This window comes from Malania oleifera, chromosome 5 (assembly GCF_029873635.1).
Source record: "Malania oleifera isolate guangnan ecotype guangnan chromosome 5, ASM2987363v1, whole genome shotgun sequence".
NCBI classification, from domain to species: domain Eukaryota; kingdom Viridiplantae; phylum Streptophyta; class Magnoliopsida; order Santalales; family Ximeniaceae; genus Malania; species Malania oleifera.
In genome coordinates, this window is record NC_080421.1 from 58,522,208 (window position 1) to 58,541,106 (window position 18,899).

Below are 18,899 nucleotides of genomic sequence, written 5' to 3' on the forward strand. Positions count from 1 at the left end.
CAAAGCAATAAAATAAAGCATGTAAACTGAAAACATCTAAAGGAAAGCAAGAAAAATGGTTTCTTATTACAAATGGAGTCGTCTGTCACTAATGATTAGAAATACAAAAGAGAACCACAACAAGAATGTAAAGGAAAGCAAGTAAATCTACTCTATGGTTGTTCTCATTGGCGCTCTAGGTCTGTCCCTAACCCAAAATTGGCCAAAGAAAAACCTAGAGTTCATGTTCATAGTGAATATTTATAGGCTTTAGGGTGTACAAGATTTGATTTTCAGTTTAGGAAAGTTTGCCGCAAATCTTGCGCAGAAGATCGTCGTTGTCAACCAAGTCGCTCCCATGCTTCCCTTGATCGCGCCCTAGTTGAAACTCACAGAAAATCAGGGATTTGAATCTTCAACACTTTGGACTAAATTGCTCCATAGGTTCTTGCTAGTACTTGCAGTATCTCGATCTTCAGGAAATCTCAAGAACTCAACATAGTTGCCCCTCATGGTCTCCTTGGGCAACCACTTTGTCAATACTCTCGGTAGTTTTGGCTTCAGTATGCTTCAGTATCTCAACATGGTCACCCCATGAGAGTATCTTGGTCAAAGACTTGGTCGATCCTTATAGCAATTCTTCTTCATTTCGAAACCTTGGAGTCTGCAGATGACAACTTAGTCGCCCCTTGTGTTGCTAGTCACACCACTTGGTCGAACATAGTATTCCTTTCTCTTGGTGATCCAAGGCTTTAGGAGCTTCATTGAACATATGGATGGAGCGTTGTGGACTCCAAATTCTCCTTGAGCTTCTCGTATGCCTAACTCCTTGGTTTTAATCTATTTTTCCCAAAAAGACCAACAAACCTTGCATAGCTCCAAACAATGATAACAATGGGTAAATACATAATAAAGTAAGGATAAACAAAGGTAGATGAGGGTCTAAAATCATGCATTTTAGGGACTCATCATTGTCCCTTGCGTTAGCTAGTCGCACCACATAGTTGAACCAAGTCTTATTTGCTTTGATGAACTAAAGCTTTGGGGGCTTGTTTGAGCATCTGATTTGAGCTTTGTGCTTCCCAATTACTCCCTTGGCTTCTTGTATTACTTAACTCCTTGATTTTAACCTGATTTTACTAAAACATGAACAAACCTTGCATAACTCTGAACTATGAAGGGGTAAATACATGATAAATGATGACAAAACATAAGTAAATTAGGGCTTAAAATAGTGCATTTTAGGGACACATCACTTCGTGAGATTGTTCTAGATTGTTTCCTTATTTGAATTCCAATGCATGTAAACCCTAAGGGGTATAAAATTAAACTTCAAAGTGATAATTAGATGTTCCCTTTTAGTTATTTTGGGTTCCTTTTGGATAGTTTTAGGCCATTGAGTTGTATTGCTTTGTTTTTTATTTCGGATTGAAATAGTTTAATCATAGTTCATTTTCTGCTTTGTTTTTTATTTTGAATTTCAATGAAAGTTATGTTTATAGATTTGTTTACCATATTGTCTTTATGTTTGATTGCTTGCATGATGAGTAGCTAATTTATTCGATTCTCTAGTTTTGATGAAACCGTAGGTTAGATTCGTATAGCTAGGGTTAGTTGGTTATTCATAATAGGGTTTGGTTGCATGATGCTATTTAAAAAGGAAAGTGTGTTTGCTAGATAGGTCATGCCTTGTTCTCTTGATCGTGCTCCGAATGATTGGTGTGAACCCGGAAACGCTATACTACTCGAGCTGATTACTCGTATTTATTCAGGGTTCATCCGATGCATTTGTAGGATGAACCGTTGAAACCCCATTTTGGATAATTGACCAAACCTAGTTATTACGAATTAACAGCTTAGGGTGGATCCATAACTGGGGAATTAGTTTTCCATAAGGAATTCAATTTAATTAATTTTCTTTTGTATTTTAATTAGAGAACCTCAAGGTCAATATTTTCTTATTGTTCTAGTGCAGTAAATTAGATTAATATGGTAAATTGCTACATTGAGTCCCTAAGGATCGAAACTCGACTTACTCACTGTTCTATCGAACTTGGGAGTAGTTAGGTTATAAATTTTATCTTTGGTAGTTAAGGACCCAAGCCTTAGCGAAGCTATAAAATTTTAGCTTCATTGTCGAGGACTCACTTACAATAGTAAGCCAAAATTAGTGTACTTTATTGCGTGATTTTTATTTTTTTTTCTTTTTCTTTTTTCATTTTTGTTTGTTATTTGAAGTCTTGATATTCTATGCTAAATTGATGTATGCATGGTTTGAGATCTCTGGAACCCAAATTAGAGCCTACTGACCATGAGATTGAGAGATCTCATAGGTTGATTAGGAAATCCACTTCGAGTCCAGAGTTAGCTGTGTCCTCCAATTCTATAGTCATGGTCAAACGCCCACTGGTTTCAATTCCCAATAACTTAAATCAAAATTCGGACCCTCATTCTCCCTGTCAACCTGGGGTGGTGGAGCAACCTCTTCGACCTCTACAAGACCATTTCACTCCCAACGCATACATATTGTTGTCTTGCATTTTGTTCTCGAATTTTGAGGTAGCACAATCTAAGATCAAGACCTCGATCATCTCGATGCTTCCCAACTTCTATGGGAATTCCTCTAAAAATTCTTATAAGCATCTTGATGAATTCTTTGAAATTTTCTCAACCATTCAAATATCCAATTTTAGTGATGATGTCGTATGCCTTAGGCTATTTCCGTTTTCTCTTAAGGACAAAGCCAAGTATTCGCTAAAGTCTTTACAACCCAACTTGGTGATCACTTGGGCCACCATGCAACATGAATTTCTTAAAAAGTACTTCCTTATCAAAAAGATTAATTAGCTTAGGAAGGCCACTAGTAGTTTTTTTTGTGATAGACGGTAAACAATTTTTCGAAATGTGGGAGCATTTTAGGGACCGTCTACTTAAATGTCCTCATCATCAAATCCCTAGGTGGCAACTAGTCCAAACATTCTATGAGGGTTAGCTGATTTGTTCCTAAAAATGCTTATGTAAGCCCCCATTTACCTATGTGATGTCTTTATTTACTTAATTATCAATTCTTGTCATTGTTTGGAGTTACAAGTGGTATGTTTAAACCAAGGAATTAAGTAGTGCAAGGAATCAATGCAGCAAACTGGAAGCACAAGGCTCGACCAAGTGCTCGACTAGTTCTCCAAGGCCTTGATTCAACTACAATAGTATGTCCCATATCAACCATATTATGTGATTAAACAGTCACAAGGGGCGACCAAGTCGAGATAGCAGACTCAAAAGGGCTGGTTAAAAGAAGATTCACATAATACCTCGACCAGGGCACGACCAGAAGACATTTGACGTGCGACCTTGTTGATGATAACATGAACTAAACAAAGAAGTAATTGAAGATTTTCTAAAATGTGTCGACTAGGGCGGGATGAGGAAACCTTGGCAATGCAACTAGGTTGACTTTGATCAAGTTCAAAAATCCACTTTGCGAAATTTTTAGCGATTCTTTCCTGATTTTAATTTTAGCACGTGTAAACCCTAAAGCGTAAAAAATTAAACTTAGAATAAATTATTAGGGTTCCCTTTTTCTCCCCTTGAGTTCTCTCGAGTTCTTTTGGGTTCCTTTAGAATAGTTTTAGTTGTAGAATTTTCATTGTTTTGTTTATGTTTGAATTGCAAGTTTAACTTAATTTCGTTTATGCTTTGTTTTGGATTCTAAATTTCAATAAAAGTCAAGTTTACAATTTCGTTCATTATCTTGTCTTTACCTATGATTGCTTGCATGATGAGTAGCTAATTCATTTGATTCTCTAATTGTGATGAAACCCTAAGATTCAGTTGACTGTGCATAATAGGGTTCAGTTACTAGAAAGGAATCCATGTTCGCTAGATAGGGTATACCCAGTTCTCCTAATTGTGCTTTAGAGGATTGGTGCAAACCCGGCTATGCTATGCTACTCGAGCAGACTACTTGTCGTTGAAACCCTAGTATGGATAATTGATCGAACCAAGTTATTGCGAATGAATGGTTTAAGGTGGAATCATAATCGGGGAATTGCTTTTCCATAAGTAATTCAATTTAATTTTCATTACTTTCATAGTTCAAATAGAAAACCCCAAATTCAATATTTTCTTCTTGTTCTAGCGTAGTAAGTTAGATTAATTTGGTAAACTGCTGCATTATAGTCCCTGAGGATCAATACCCGACTTACTTACTGTTGGAATTGGTGTGATCCCAAGAGGGGGGTAAATTGGATATTTAAAAAATTTTTGCTAATTTAAAAAGTTATGCTGATTCACCACATCTCATATCCTATTCCAAATAAAACATGTATGTAAAGTAAGTGAGCAATGTGTGCATACATACACGTGTGCTATATATCTTATTTAAATTAATTTTGTGTGCATGCAAGATGGTTATAACAAAACATGAACAAACATACACATATTGAAATTAAAGTGTGGAGTGTAAATGAGATAAGGATAGAAAGACACAATATTTGTTTTCAAGGTTCGGCCAAACCAACTTATGTCCCCGCCTTGGGCATACCCCCCAACGATTACACTAAACCTGCTTACTTAAATGGGCGGAGAAAAAGCCGTTTACATCCTCTTCTTACAGGGCGAGGAAAACCCCAGCTCAATTACAAGGCTCAGCCCAACTTGTCTCACTTACGGGGCTGAGACTCCCCAATTCAATTTTCTGGGCTCAACTGAACCTGTCTCACTTGCGAAGCTGAGACTCCCCAGTTCAATTCCGTGTAGAACCCAATCAGTACATTAAAAATATTTTTGTACATAAAAAAATGCTTCTACAACTAAGCTGAGATGTACAACACGAAAGTTCTATAACATGCACTCTAATATGATATGAGTTATGCTCAGTAGAGTAAGGGTACTTTTGCAATCTTTGAAAATAATGTATATGATAAAAAGCTTCAAATATTTAAACCCTGCAAAATATTTTCTCCGAACAATATTTTTCAAGAACAAACCGGAGAACCTAGGGCTTTGGTTTCAAATGATTTTGCAGAAAACAAAAATACAAACATTTGATATTCAATGTGCAAATCAAAGCAAGAATGTATTTCTCCAATATAATATCTACCATGGAAATATATGGAGAAATATCAAAGCAAACTCGCAAAATGATGAGAGAGTTAATGCTTTGAATGAAAAAAAATGCCTATAAAAATTACTCTACTGTAAAAATGATTTTCAAAGAATAATGAAGAGAGTTGGAAAGTGTAAAAGATTTGACCCAATAAAAGAGTTGGCTAATCAAAGTTGCTAATCTAAGCAAATGAAGAGGTATTTATAGTTTTTCTCAAAAATATGATCGTTGAGGACATATTGGGGATTTTGAAAAAGTTTAATTAAATTTTAACCCCAATTACCGCAGTTAATTTTTGGCAACCCAAGAGTTTCGGTAACCCAGTCCTTAGGGCTGGTCACCCGAACAGACACACAGAGAAAAGTTAACCTTTTGACTTCAGGTGCGCAAGGGTGAGTCTAGGTGGCTGAGCCAAGGCGATTTTTGAAATGTTCGAGGTTCGGTTGGCTGGTGAGTTGTTTGGTTTGATAAACCTCAAAATTTGGTCACCCGAGCCTATTTTAAACTAAAAGTTTGGTCACTCGGATACAATGGAAAAGTAGCTTTTAAGCATTCAGTTGACCGGTGGTAGCTAGTTCAATTTAAGTTCAATCGCCCGGGCCTCATTCAACTTGTTAACTTTTTAGCCAACAGAGTGTTCGGTCGACCGAGAACTATAACACATAAATAGTTTGGTCACTCGAGACTTTCAATTAAGCCTAAAAACCTAACGTCGGTCAACCGAGCCCTAAGGTCTGTCTATGGCCTTTGGTTCCCTATGGTAAAACTACAGTCATCTGAGCATTCAAATCATATCATGTATATGCATGCATTGTTACAGACCAAATAAAAAATTAAATGCAATACAAATTGAAATCAAAATGTCTTCTTCTTTTGCTCTTCATTTTCCATGGAATTTTTTAAGAGTGAGTGAGCTTTATGTCCTTGCTGGCTTCGATTTTCCAGTATCTTATGTTCATACTAAAATGATAACCCATTCACACACTAAATGCACATATAAGATACTGGTGGTTTGTCAGCATCAAAGTAGAGATCAAACTCAAAAAGCCAACACTCAGTGTTCTACCGAACTTGGGAGTAGTTAGGTTTATAAATTTTATCTTGGATAGTTAAAGACTCAAGCCTTGGCAAACCTACCAAGTTTTGGTGCCATTTTTGGGGACTCAATTATGGTAGTAAGCCAATATTAGTGTAGTTTAGTGCGTGATTTTTATTTTTATTTTCTTTGTTATTTTATTTATTTATTTATTTATTTTAGTTGAAGTCTTGATATTCTTTTCTAAATTGTTGCATACAGTGAGATCTCTAGAGCCCGAATTAGTGCCTATAGACCCTGAGATTAAGAGACCCCATAAGTTGGTTAGGAAGTCCAATTTGAGTCCAGAGTCATGTGAGTCCTCCGAATTTAGATTCATGGCTGAATGCCAACCAGTGCCGTCTTACCATAATCAAAATCAAAATCTGGACCCTCATGCTCCCTGTCGACCTACAACGGAGGAGCAACCTCTTCAGCCTGTGAGGGACTATTTCACCCCTAATGCATACACTTTGCTGTCTTGCATTTGGTTCCCGAATGTTGAGGCAGCACAATTTGAAATCAATACCTCAATCATCTCGATGCTTCCTAACATTTATGGGAATTCAACTGAAAATCCTTATAAGCATCTTTATGAGCTCATCGAAATTTTCTCAACCATCCGCATATCTAATTTTTGTGATGATGCCCTTTGCCTTAGGTTACTTCAGTTCTTGCTTAAGGACAAAGCCGAGTATTGGCTGAATTCTATAGAGCCAAACTCGATGAACACCTGAGCCACAATGGAGCATGAATTTCTAAAAAAATGCTTCTCGTAGGTTCGCCAAGGCTTGGGTCCTTAACTACCAAAGATAAAATTTATAACCTAACTAACCCCAAGTTTAGTAGAACAATGAGTAAGTCGAGTGTCGATCCTCAGAGAATCCTATGTAGTTGTTCACCACTTCTAGCCTAGTTTACTGCACTTTGTGTAAAATGAAAAGGGATGATATTGTTGGTTTTTCTATCAACTTCAAAAGCACGTAAATTATATTAACACTGCTCCTACAAAAAATAAATCTCAGATTATGAATCAAGCTTATGTTGTTGTGTGCGATAGCTATGTCTGGTTAGTTATCCATAGTAGGCTAGATGGTTAAATGAACCATTTGAGTGGCATAGGGTAGTGAAGGTGCACCAATTGTCCGGAGCATGATCGGGAACTAGGGTATTCCTATCCAGCGATCATGAGAACACCCTATACATGAATCGTAGCCTATTACGTATAAGTGACTGAATCCTTAGCTATGCTATCCTTTACCCTAGGGTCTTATCATAATCAGAGATGTAAAAGTGCATGGAAATTAAAGATAGGAAATTTAAAGCGTAGGTATTTAAATGAAAGCAGAGTAAAGAAAGCATGTGTTAAAAATTGCTTCAATTGCAGCTCGAAGACCTATCACTAGAAATCAAGATTACAACCAAGAACCAGCTGTCTATGTGGCAGCAACAAGAACTCGAAGGTTGTCATATGCCTTCGAAGGATCTGAGCACAAACCAATACAAGGAATTGAAAATAAAGCTGTAAATCTACTCTATGTGGCACCCAAAGACTCTCTAGGTCTCTTACTAACCAAAGAGGGGCCAAAGAGGAACCTTAGACACATAGAAGAAGCTAGGTTTTATACCCAAAAGGGTTTACAAGGTTTAAAATTCCAATCAAGAAAGTTCTGTAGAAAATCTCACACAGAAGATGGTTGGGCTCGCATTTCTCGACCAGGTTGCACCATTTTCTTCCACTGGTTGCACCATGGTCGAGACTCTCGGTAATTCTGAGGTTCAGTCTTCAGGCTCTCTCGACCTAGTCGTGCCTCTAGGATCTCTTGGTCATGCTAATGGTCAAGACTTCCAAGATCTCAACTTCAGTAAATTCAGGTTCTAGACCAAGTCGTCCCTCAAGGTCTCTTCGTCGAGCTATTGGTCGAGACTCTCTGGATCTTTGGTTTCGTCAGTCTCAGGTTCTTGACTTGCTCGCCCCTCAGGGTCACTTGGTTGATAAATTGGTCAAACCTTGCAACATCTCACTTTTAATATGAAGCTTGGAGTTTTCTATTTGTGACCCGGTCGCCCTCTATTTTAACTGGTCGCACCACATGGTTAAACCAAGCCTTGTTTGCATTGATAAACTGAAGCTTTGGGGGCTTTGTTGAGCATCTAATTTTAGCTTTGTGCTGCCAGATTACTCCATTGGCTTCTTGTATTGCTTAACTCCTTGGTATTAACCTAATTTTACTGAATCATGAACAAACCATGCATAACTCCGAACTATGATAAGAAGGGATAAATACACGATAAATGAGAGTAATACAAAGTTATTAATGGGGGCCTAAAATAGTGCATTTTAGGAACACATCACAACCCCCAACTTACACTTTGCTAGTCCTCGAGCAAATAAAAACTAAGAAAACTATAAAAGATAACCAAAATCCTATCTACCTCCTCTTTCGTGGGAAACACGATTGCATTTACCATATGCAACAAGGCTTTAAAACCCTAGGTGACCCTAGTGGACGAGTTATAGTCTCGTGAGGGTTTCTAGGGCGATACCCATAAACACCAATCTCAGTGGACATTTAATGAGATCAACAAGTAACACAATCATGCCATTTCACATGCATGAATATAACCTAATTAGAATCAGACTCCTCCATACATAACTTTATTATACAGAAATATTCTTAAGCAAATCACTCATACAAGTCTCAACAGTGTATACCCATATAGAAAATCATAACTCATAGAGAATCAACCATAAATTACAATTCAGAGTTAATATTATCATAAAAATTCAAGTATAAATAGGCATGTGTAAAGTGAAGGATTCATCACACTTAGGTCACCCTCGAACACCTACAGAACAGTCATCTTGACTCGGCCTCATCGGTATACTCTCAAAAACACTCAAGAAGATGGGTTCACTCTTATATGTGAGGAAAAATATGCATGATCAAACATCTCACATATTTCAAAGAACTAATGCTAAAATGGAGTGAACTAGTCTCATAAGAATGGGTCCAGCCTATTATTGAGGTGTTAGGTCCTTCACCCTAGTGCCTTCTCACCTACTCGCCACATCCAACCAAGGCCACCCTAGACTTTCTATTCGTAAACTAGGCATGAATACATCATATGCACCAAAAAATCGAAGAAGCTTCATACATGCAAGAATATGTGTGTCGTGTCCCAAGCTTGACCCTTTTTTATTTAGAGCAGGTATTCTATGTATTTTTCTCATTTCTTTTTCTTCTGCTCATTCTTTGTTTTTTTGTATACATTTTTATTCTATGGTCATCTAAAACAATCACCACAAATTTTTTTATCTTCATGCTACCGATAGGAAACTAAGCCCAAAAGGAAGTTTATGAATTATGTTTATCTTTAAGGGTGGCTTAATTCTCACATCTTGAGTAGGCTATAAGACCTAGGTTTATATCTTCCCAATAGACATCACCTCTAGGCTAGCAAATGAAAATACATAGACTAGCATTCAAAGAATATCTAAAGAAGTAAAGTTGAGTTTCATGAACTCAGATTTCATGAAAATGACTCACAAAAAACGAAAGGCTCAACAAAACCTCACTAGGTGTCGTAGTCGCCACGGTTGTTCTCTCAGTGTTCTCAATGAACCCTAAGTGCTACAAATAATGTGAAAGTGCTTCCTAGCCTTGTGAAGTACCATGTAAAATGCAAGAACTTATACAACAGTATTAAAACAAATGAACTATTAGTTAACTCTCGTAGAGTGGCGAAATAGGTCAACTGGCTATACCACGTGAAATTACGCACAAGCAACTCACTACATTGTTAGTGAGCATAACAAAGTCATATAAAAGATACAGCCTAAGCATGTTTCATATAGGCTATGTAGATGTATGCAAAGGGCATCAAAAGTGTTTTCACAGCATGAAACAAGCAATGTTCACTAAAATTTTAAAAATTTATGTCATTTTTTGTGCCCAAAATGTGCCGTGTAGTGCTTTCCTAACCTTATTACCCCCAACTTAAAACTTTAGTGTCCCTATTGAAGTATAGAAAGAAAGAACCTAGAAAGCATGAGAAAAAAACAATGCATGGTGCTTAAAGATCAACTAGTGTACCTGCAGAAGTAAGCATCCACATAAACCCAGAAATATAAAGAAAAAAGCAATGGTACATTGAAGTACAAAATACAAGTAGAAACAAATCACCATATATATTCATTAATTGTAGAGGGAGTACAACCGAAGATGGAAACATCATAAGCACAAGTACAAAAACTCATAAGAGGACTCAACATCCATCATGACTATCGAGCTTGCTGGTAGGGTGGCCCGAGGAGGCGGAGGTGGATGGGATGACTGTGGTGAAGGAACGAGAGACCGCATAGCTAGTGAAAAAGGTAGTGCTGGCAATGACTAGGTGAATGATGAAGATATCTCCTATGTAGCTATAGGAGATGGAGGAGCTGGAGATACTGAGGGCCTAAGGGTTGTGGCTGGAGCTGCGAATCTCGAAAATGTGAATGTCTCCAATGATCTTGGGAAGCAAACTCGGAATGCCTCTACTATAGCTCCAAATCCCTTAATGATCCTCTCCCTAGTCACTACCATCTCATCATGCACCTCGACTCTAAACGTCTTAAACTTTTGGCATAGGCGGCCCAGGTCATCCCTTACTTGAGGCATAGTTAGGGATGCTAGTGGAGGAGGTGTCATCGATGGAGGAGCTACCTCTGAAGGTGAAGCTGAGGTGGAGGGCTCAACAGTGTCCTCCTCGGGGTCCTGTTAGAATAGAGAAATAAGAAACTCCGAACTTGATTCACCCTTAGAGGGTGTCCACCGGTGAACCTTCAATCATGTCGTGGCCACCAAATTAAGGCTCTAACACCATGTCCATTCCATGGTGACCTCCCCAATAGGTAGATGTGCATCTAGATTACCCATATTGACCTTCATGCACATCATAATCACCTTGATGAGCTAGGCATATGGAATAAGGGGCCTCTTTAGTTCCCTAATAGTCTAGTCGTGCACAAGGCTCGACATAGGCTTCCTTAGCTTCAAGTGCAACATGTTCTTCTCATATAACGTGATCATATTATACATAATGAGCTGAGGGATGTCCACCTTCATGTTCTGATGCATGGCATAAAGGACCTGTAAATGAATGCCACACCTCTCTAAATGATGACGAGACGCGCAGCTAGAGGATCAAGTTCAAAAAGAGTACATAATTGGGTACCCTACTCTGTGCCATGCACGCGCCTCACTGCATATTTCCACCATCATAGTAAAGGCCGTGAAACGTACGACTAATGATGTGGTGGACATATGAAGAATCGAGGGCCTCCCACGGTGTGTTATCGGCCTCCTCGTGGGACCATGCCCTATCGATCAAGGTTGGAGTTAGCTCGAACCCAATGTAATAAACTGTAGTAGACTAAACGCCTGTCTGAGGATCATACCACAGGTTTTGGTAAAACTACCAAACTAGGGTCAAATGATATGTGGTGGTGGGTGAAGTCATGTAATGGTCCATCTTTCTCCTCTTAAGGACCTTTAGACAACATTTCTTATGAGAGTGTGCATGAGTCTCATCTAACTAGAACCAGTACAAAGGCTGGAAGTCGTAGTCCTTGAGGGTTATCCTCGATGCCCTCAACCTCTTGGAAGATTGTGCATGCGCACTCTGGGCGGCTCGACCACTCAACGTTTCTAGTGCAAGTGGAGTGTGCTCAGACCCGAATTACGGTTTGTCCCTCAACTGACCCTATACCCTCTTTTGCTTGGTGGAGGATTGTGAGGATTGGGGTTGCTTGGCAGCAACCCTAAACTTTGAACGGCAAGACATATTTGATGAAGGTTGGATGGAGGTGGTCAGGAAGGTGGCGAGATATATAGGTGGGGTGGAAGATGAAAGAAGGAGAAGGGGAAGAGACATGGGTGCTAGAAGGTGAAACGAGGAGCCACAACCACAAGGAATGTGAATGGTCAAAACCATAAGTGCAAAGAATAGAGCTTCGCACAAGAGGGGAGCCACTAGAGCTAGGGCAAGTCACCAAAGCTTTGGGATGGTGGAGGATGTTTTGGTGACTAGGTCAAAGGGAGGTGCAATGAGGAGAAACCAAGGAACAAGGAGAATGACTGGTTTGAGCTTTATGTGACATGGGGTTTGAAATTATATTTTAACAGTTTTGACCAGTTTGCACCAGAATGAAGTGGTGGTCGCTCCCTGGTCAAACTCCTTGGTAATCGAAAATTTCAAAAGAGTCAAAGGCTCGACTAGGTCGGGCCAAGGAAGTGCTGGTCGTGCCCCTAGTTGAGCTTCTCGGCACTTTGGAAGTTCAGAAGACTTTCAGGGTTTCAACTAGGTCGCACCTATGCGTGCTGGTCACACCCCTAACTAACCTATGACATACTCTAAGGACCCTAAACTCTATCTACTCTACAATGTACAACCTATGGACTCAAAGAAGAGACAAAAATAAGAAATACAATTGGGTTGCCTCCCAGAAGCGCTAAGTTTAACGTCTTTAGGCAGACACAATGAATGCTCATTTGGAACTCACCCAAATTCAAAAATAGAAGTTTCTTCCACCATTTCCTCATTAAACCACTTCTTATTTACCCAAAGCTGCCCCTCCAAGTTAAAGATCAGGTTAAAAATGGCAAAGATTTGCTCATACGGGGCTTCCAATCTAGATATGGAGGGGCAATCAGGCTAAAGTATATCCTCAAGGGGGTCCCTCCACAGAATCTAGGGAGCAACTTCCTCAACACATTCATCAATCATGTCAATATCCACAGCTTGGATGACATCGGGTGGATGTTAGGAAGCATGAAATACATTCAGCTAGAGCTGCATGTTGCCAAAAGACATATTCATGATCTCGATCCTACACTGAATGTAGGCATTAGCCGTAGCCAAGAATGGTCATCCTAATAGGACAAGGATCAGATCCTTGGTTGGGTCAAATGGTTCCATATCAAAACAAAAAAGTCAACAAGATAAAAGAACTCTTTAACCTTGACCAAGACATCTTCTATCATGCCCTAGGGCCTTTTCACTGATTTGTTAGCGAAATTTAAGGTGACCAAGGTGGGTTTCAGCTCTCCTAAATTGAATTTCTTCTAGAACAAGTAAGGAAGTAAATTTACACTCACTCCCAAGTCTAAAAGAGCCCTATCGATGGTGTAATCGCCAATTACACATGAGATAGTGGCAGTGCCAGGATCTTTAATTTTTGGAGTAATGTGACGTAAAATAATTGAGCTCACATGCTCGACCAACCTAACTTATTTTTTTATGTGCACCCTTGACTCTCTCTTTTATGTGCACAAGTCCTTGAGGAACTTGGCACACATAGACAATTGCTTGATAACATCTAAAAGAGGAATATTGACCTTAACTTGCCTAAATATGTCCATGATGGAGCTAGCATTGGTTTCCTTCTTAGATTTATAGGGTGCATGAAGAGATGCAGGGAATGGCACTACAGGGATATAATGGGAAAGTGCTCCATCATTGGAAGGGGTAGGTGTCTCAGTATTAACTACTGGATTAAGAGAAAGAGGATTACATGGTTCATCATCGGGTTCTACCCTGATCTTCTCCTTTCCCTTACCTTGGCTTAACCTTTCCCCAACCCTATTGTTTACCTCCCTACTACTCTAAACAATGTTTACAACCTAGGCTTGCTCATTATACATCAAAGGACCAACAACCAGCTCACATTCTACTCTGTATTGGCCGTTACGGTTCACTAGAGGCTGACTTGGTAATTTACCCTCATCTCTCCTACTCAAAGAGGTAGTTAGTTGGCCCATGGTGGCTTCTAGCTTAGTAATAGATTGAGAGTAAGAGTGGAGTAGATGCTGATCAACTTGGCAATCAGCCTCAATGCCCTTTAGGGTTTTCAACACCATCTCCTAAAAAGATCTATCGTATTAGGGCAGAGGCAGATATTGTGATTGAAATGCTTATTGTCTAGGGGCAGATATAGGAGGATTTTAAGAGTTTTGGAATGAGTGAGATGGTGGAGAAGTAGGTGATTGTTGTGGTTTTTGAGCTTGAAAACCCAAAGCTTGTGACCTCTAGGAGAAGTTCGAATGCTTGCTCCACCTAGGATTGTACTTGTTAGAATAGGGATCATTAGTCGGCATGTCATACCAATTATGGGCGGCCTTAACCTCTTCTATATAAACTAAGGTAGAGGAAGCACATGGGGGCAATTATAACATGTGTGTAAGGGATAGGAACAGATGGCACACACCTCTGCACATGCCATAGGCTGAGGTTGTTGTCCTAAGGAGAAGAACTAATCTAGTTTCTTCACAATGGTGTGCAGTGTTGGCACAAGGTCATGGCTTGTGGTTAACTCATAGACTCCTTGAGGATGGTAAGAGGAAGGTTGGGATGGTCTACGAGCAGTAACAACATGCTACTAAGAATTCTCGGTGAGGTTCTCAAAGAAAGCCCAAGCCACATTCTCGTGCTTGGTAAGGAAAATACCTCCATAAGATGCATCAACCATGGATCTATCATGCTCAGGTAATCCTTTATAAAAGGTCTCAACTAATTGTAAAAAAAATAGGGACTTGGTGGTGTGGGCATTTACGCAGGAGGTCCCTAAAGTGCTCCCATGTCTCAAAAAATTGTTCTCCATCCAATTGTAAGAAACTAGTTATTACACTACAAAAAATTAGGTTTTTAGTGACGAAAGTATTAGTAACGGTTTTAAAACCATCACTAATAGTGTTGTATTAGTCATCATTTTTCAGAACCGTCCCTAATAGTATAAGCATTAGTGACGGTTTTAGTAGCCATTACTAATACTAAACCACTAGTGACGATTTAGAACCGTCACTAATACTTTTGTCACTAAAAACTGCGTGGTAAACATATTTCGCACGAAAATTTTTTCGGGAAAATATTAGCGACGAGTGGTATTAGTGACGGATTAAATTCGTCATTAAAAGTCACTTATTAGTGACGATTAACAAACCGTCACTGCTAATATTTATAAATATATAAAAAAAAATTTAGTTAAGGGTATTAGTGACGGATTGGGATATCCGTCACTAATAATGGTATATTAGTGACGGTTTTGAAATCTTCACTACTAGTGTTTTTATTTTAAAAAAAATATTAAAAAAAATTAAGTTAAGGGTATTAGTGACGGATTGGGAGATCCGTCACTAATAAGAGGATATTAGTGACGGTTTTCAAACCGTCACTACTAGTTTTTTTATTTAAAAAATATAAAATAACTTTAGTTAAGGGTATTAGTGATGGTTTGGGAGAACCGTCACTAATAATAGGGTATCAGTGACGGTTTTGAAACCGTTGCTACTAAAAAAATTTAAGTTGAGAGTATTAGTGACGAATTTGTAGATTTGTCACTATTGGCCCCTTATTAGTGATAGATCAACAATCGTCACTAATACTTCCTATTTTAAAAGAATTAAAAAGTTTAAGTTCAGAGTAATAGTGGCGAATTTATGAATTCGTCACTATTTGTCCCTTATTAGTGATGGATTTGAGAACCATCGCTAATAATTCCTTTTTTAAAACAAATAAAAAAAATTCAAATCAGAGTATTTGTGACGATGTTATAAATTCATCACTAATAAAGGACTAATAGTGACGAATTTTTAGATTCATCACTAATACTTCCTTTTTAAAAAAATATATAAACAAATTTAAGTTCAGAATATTAGTGATAAATTTATAAATTCGTCACCATTGGTCCTTTATTAGTGACGAATTTCTATATTCGTCACTACTAGGTCATTATTAGTGACAAATTTTTGACCGTCACTAATGCTTTGTTATTTATATATAAAAAAAATAGATGGAGAGTAGTAGTGACGGTTTTGAAATCGTCACTAATGCCCTGAAACCCTTATTGCTTTCCACGGGATATTTTCCCACACTGCTTTCCCCTCCTTCTCCAACTGGCCTCTTCCCCTTCCCCTCCGCCTACTCCCACGAACCTCTCTAGCTCCTAGTCTCTCGCTGCTCTCGGCCACAAGCCACTGCTCCAGCTCCTCCTCTTCCCCTGCTGCTCTAGCGATCCTCTCTCCCAGTCTCCCCCTACTCTCGACCACAAGCCACCGCTCCAACTCCTCCTCTTCCCCTCCTACTCCGGCAATCCTCTCTCCGAGTCTCCCCCTGCTCTTGGCCGCAAGCCACCACTCCAGCTCCTCCTCTTCCCCTCCTACTCCGGTGATCCTCTCTCCCAGTCTCCCCCTGCTCTCGGCCGCAAGCCACCGCCTGTGAGTCACCGTGGCCGTCGCTCGGTTCCCCTCTACTGCAAGCAACCGTCTGCGAGTCACCAAAGGTCATCGCCCGATTCCCCTCCATCACAAGTTGTCGCCTGACTCCCCTCCACCTCAAACTAGTTCCTGTGAGCCGCAAGCCACTGCCAGCAAGTTGTTGGAGTCCGTTGCTCTTCTCTATAAGCTTCTCTTTCTTTGTATCTGTGCATTTGTCAATTTTTGAATTTTTATCAATTTTTGGAGTTTATATCATAAAATGTATTTATTTCATTCAATTAGAACTGATGTTCATAAAAAATTCAACTAAAAGACATATTATAAGAATATGTAATAATGTTATATGGTGGGACATTAATGTTCAGCTGACCATAATGTTCAGCGTGATTTAGTTTCAAAAGTAGAATGCTTTGCTGGAATGAGATTATGTTTCTTGATTTGCACATATAATGGGATTTGGTGTCAAATGGTAAGGCACGTATGCTAAGACCAGTCCACTATTAGTTTCCCATGGGGTCCTGCTAGTCTAGGTTCCTATGTGAGTGATATGTTATAAGAAGTCAGATCTAAACATTGGAAAAGGGAATGGACATTCTACTTAAAGGCATCTTGCAGTGCGAGGCGCTGACTAAAATGATGCATAGCCTTGTAGCAGGACACACCATTGTTTTATCAGCATACACAAATTTTTAGGACAACAGGATATGCCATGGCACAGTCAAAATATAAGGGTAGTGAGAGAAGAATAAGTTATAACTTCATTTTTAGCTTGTAACTCACGTGACCAAGCATTAAAATTAAATGGTGGAAGTTTAAAGAAGGTTGCATAAATTCTAATTTCTAAGACAATAAATAAATTCCAACCCATAAGTGGCATTGGATTATGAAAGAATATGAAAGATAAGTAGTTAAAAATGTGGCATTACAACATTGTAAAAATATACTGAATACAATTTCTATTTTTCCATTCTTGGAATTCTGTTATTTCCTTCATCTTCAACTTTCGTCTCTACATTACTCTCAGTACAAAGTCCCAAACCAAATAGGGTGAATCCCCGAAAAAAGGATAAGACACGTATACTGAAAATTTGGTTTAGTGAATCCCCTGAAAGTCCTTTTAAAATTTATTTTAAGATAATAAATAAATTCCAACCCAAAAGTGGCATTGTAACCCTCTCTTATACGTGCATCTTCATAAGTCCAGAGGGAACTTCCCCTCCTAATCCAGTGATGGGTAAATTGAAATATTAGGTGACTTGCAAAGGGGGAATGTAAATAATAAGTTCTAATTAGTGTTTCTGGTTTCTTTCTTTTCAAAGAATTCATTGTTATTCAACTAGGGCATTGGGCTACTTGCAGCATTGCTAATGAAGTTTCAACATGTATGCTCTCTCTCTCTCTCTCTCTCTCTCTCTCTCTCTCTCTCTCTCTCTCTCTCTCTCTCTCTCTCTCTCTCTCTATCTATCTCTCTCTCTCTCTCTCTCTCTCTCTATGTCTCTCTCTCTCTCTCTCTCTCTCTGTGAATGAGCATGTCATATTTACTTATATATATATATATATATATAATAGCCTATGTTTGATACTCAATAGCCTTATGTGTTGTAAACCGTTTGACTGGAATGAAAAATTGTCACACCTTACAGTGGAAAAGAATCAAAACTATACCTCTTTATACTCCAGCCTGAATTGTTTGAATTGTGCAATGTATTATAACTGTGAATACTCAATTGATGCTTGTTGATATGTGGGGATAATTATCGTTCCTTAACTGCATGTTTGGTAAATAGGAGTGGAATGGAATTGAATTTATCATTTAATTTTCATTCTATAAATCAAAATCCAAAACTTCACTTTAACCCTTTTTTGCTTCTTCATTTTCATACATTATCGGTTTCTAACTATTAAATGCCCTTTTCCTTTTCTTAAGTTGTACTTGTGAGCATGACTTTGATTTAATTTATGCTTGTGAGCATGACTTCGAATTAATTTATGTGTAGGTGTGGATTATATTTATTTAAATCGTACAAATTCAAAAGCTTTGAACTCCAAACACGCCAATATTGAATGAGAGACTTTGATTTTATTAACTATATTCAATTTAATACCATTTCTTGAAAAACCTTTTATTCAGTTGATTATTATTTTGTATATTTATTAAATTATTTGCGTGGTTTAAAAACGTACATGACTACATATTGGCGGAAAGGGGAGGCCCCCAACAAGTGTGCCTAGCACAAGGGATTGCAGTTAGGGTAAAAAGGCATCCTTGGTATGTTATTTTCATGCAATTTAGTGCTTTGTCTATTAACCTTTTTATTAGCAATTAGAGGTTGTGGAAAACTCAACTAGCTTTGTGGAAATTAGGGGAAAATAAGTAAAAGGAGTATGTTATGTGTTCCAATTTTAAGGTGTGTGAAGTCCTAAACTTTGGCCATGGTGGCCATTACAACACTAAAAACATGTTGTGACCATCTAATTTAGC

The 18,899-nt window shown here is 38.5% G+C and overlaps 1 non-coding gene across 1 annotated transcript; it reads left to right on the plus strand.

The window, feature by feature from the left end:
- The first annotated feature begins 14,735 nt into the window (after positions 1-14,735).
- Positions 14,736-14,842, plus strand: LOC131156807 (small nucleolar RNA R71). The gene has a single exon (XR_009137079.1). It is a non-coding gene; the product is annotated as a small nucleolar RNA R71 (small nucleolar RNA).
- Positions 14,843-18,899: the final 4,057 nt, after the last annotated feature.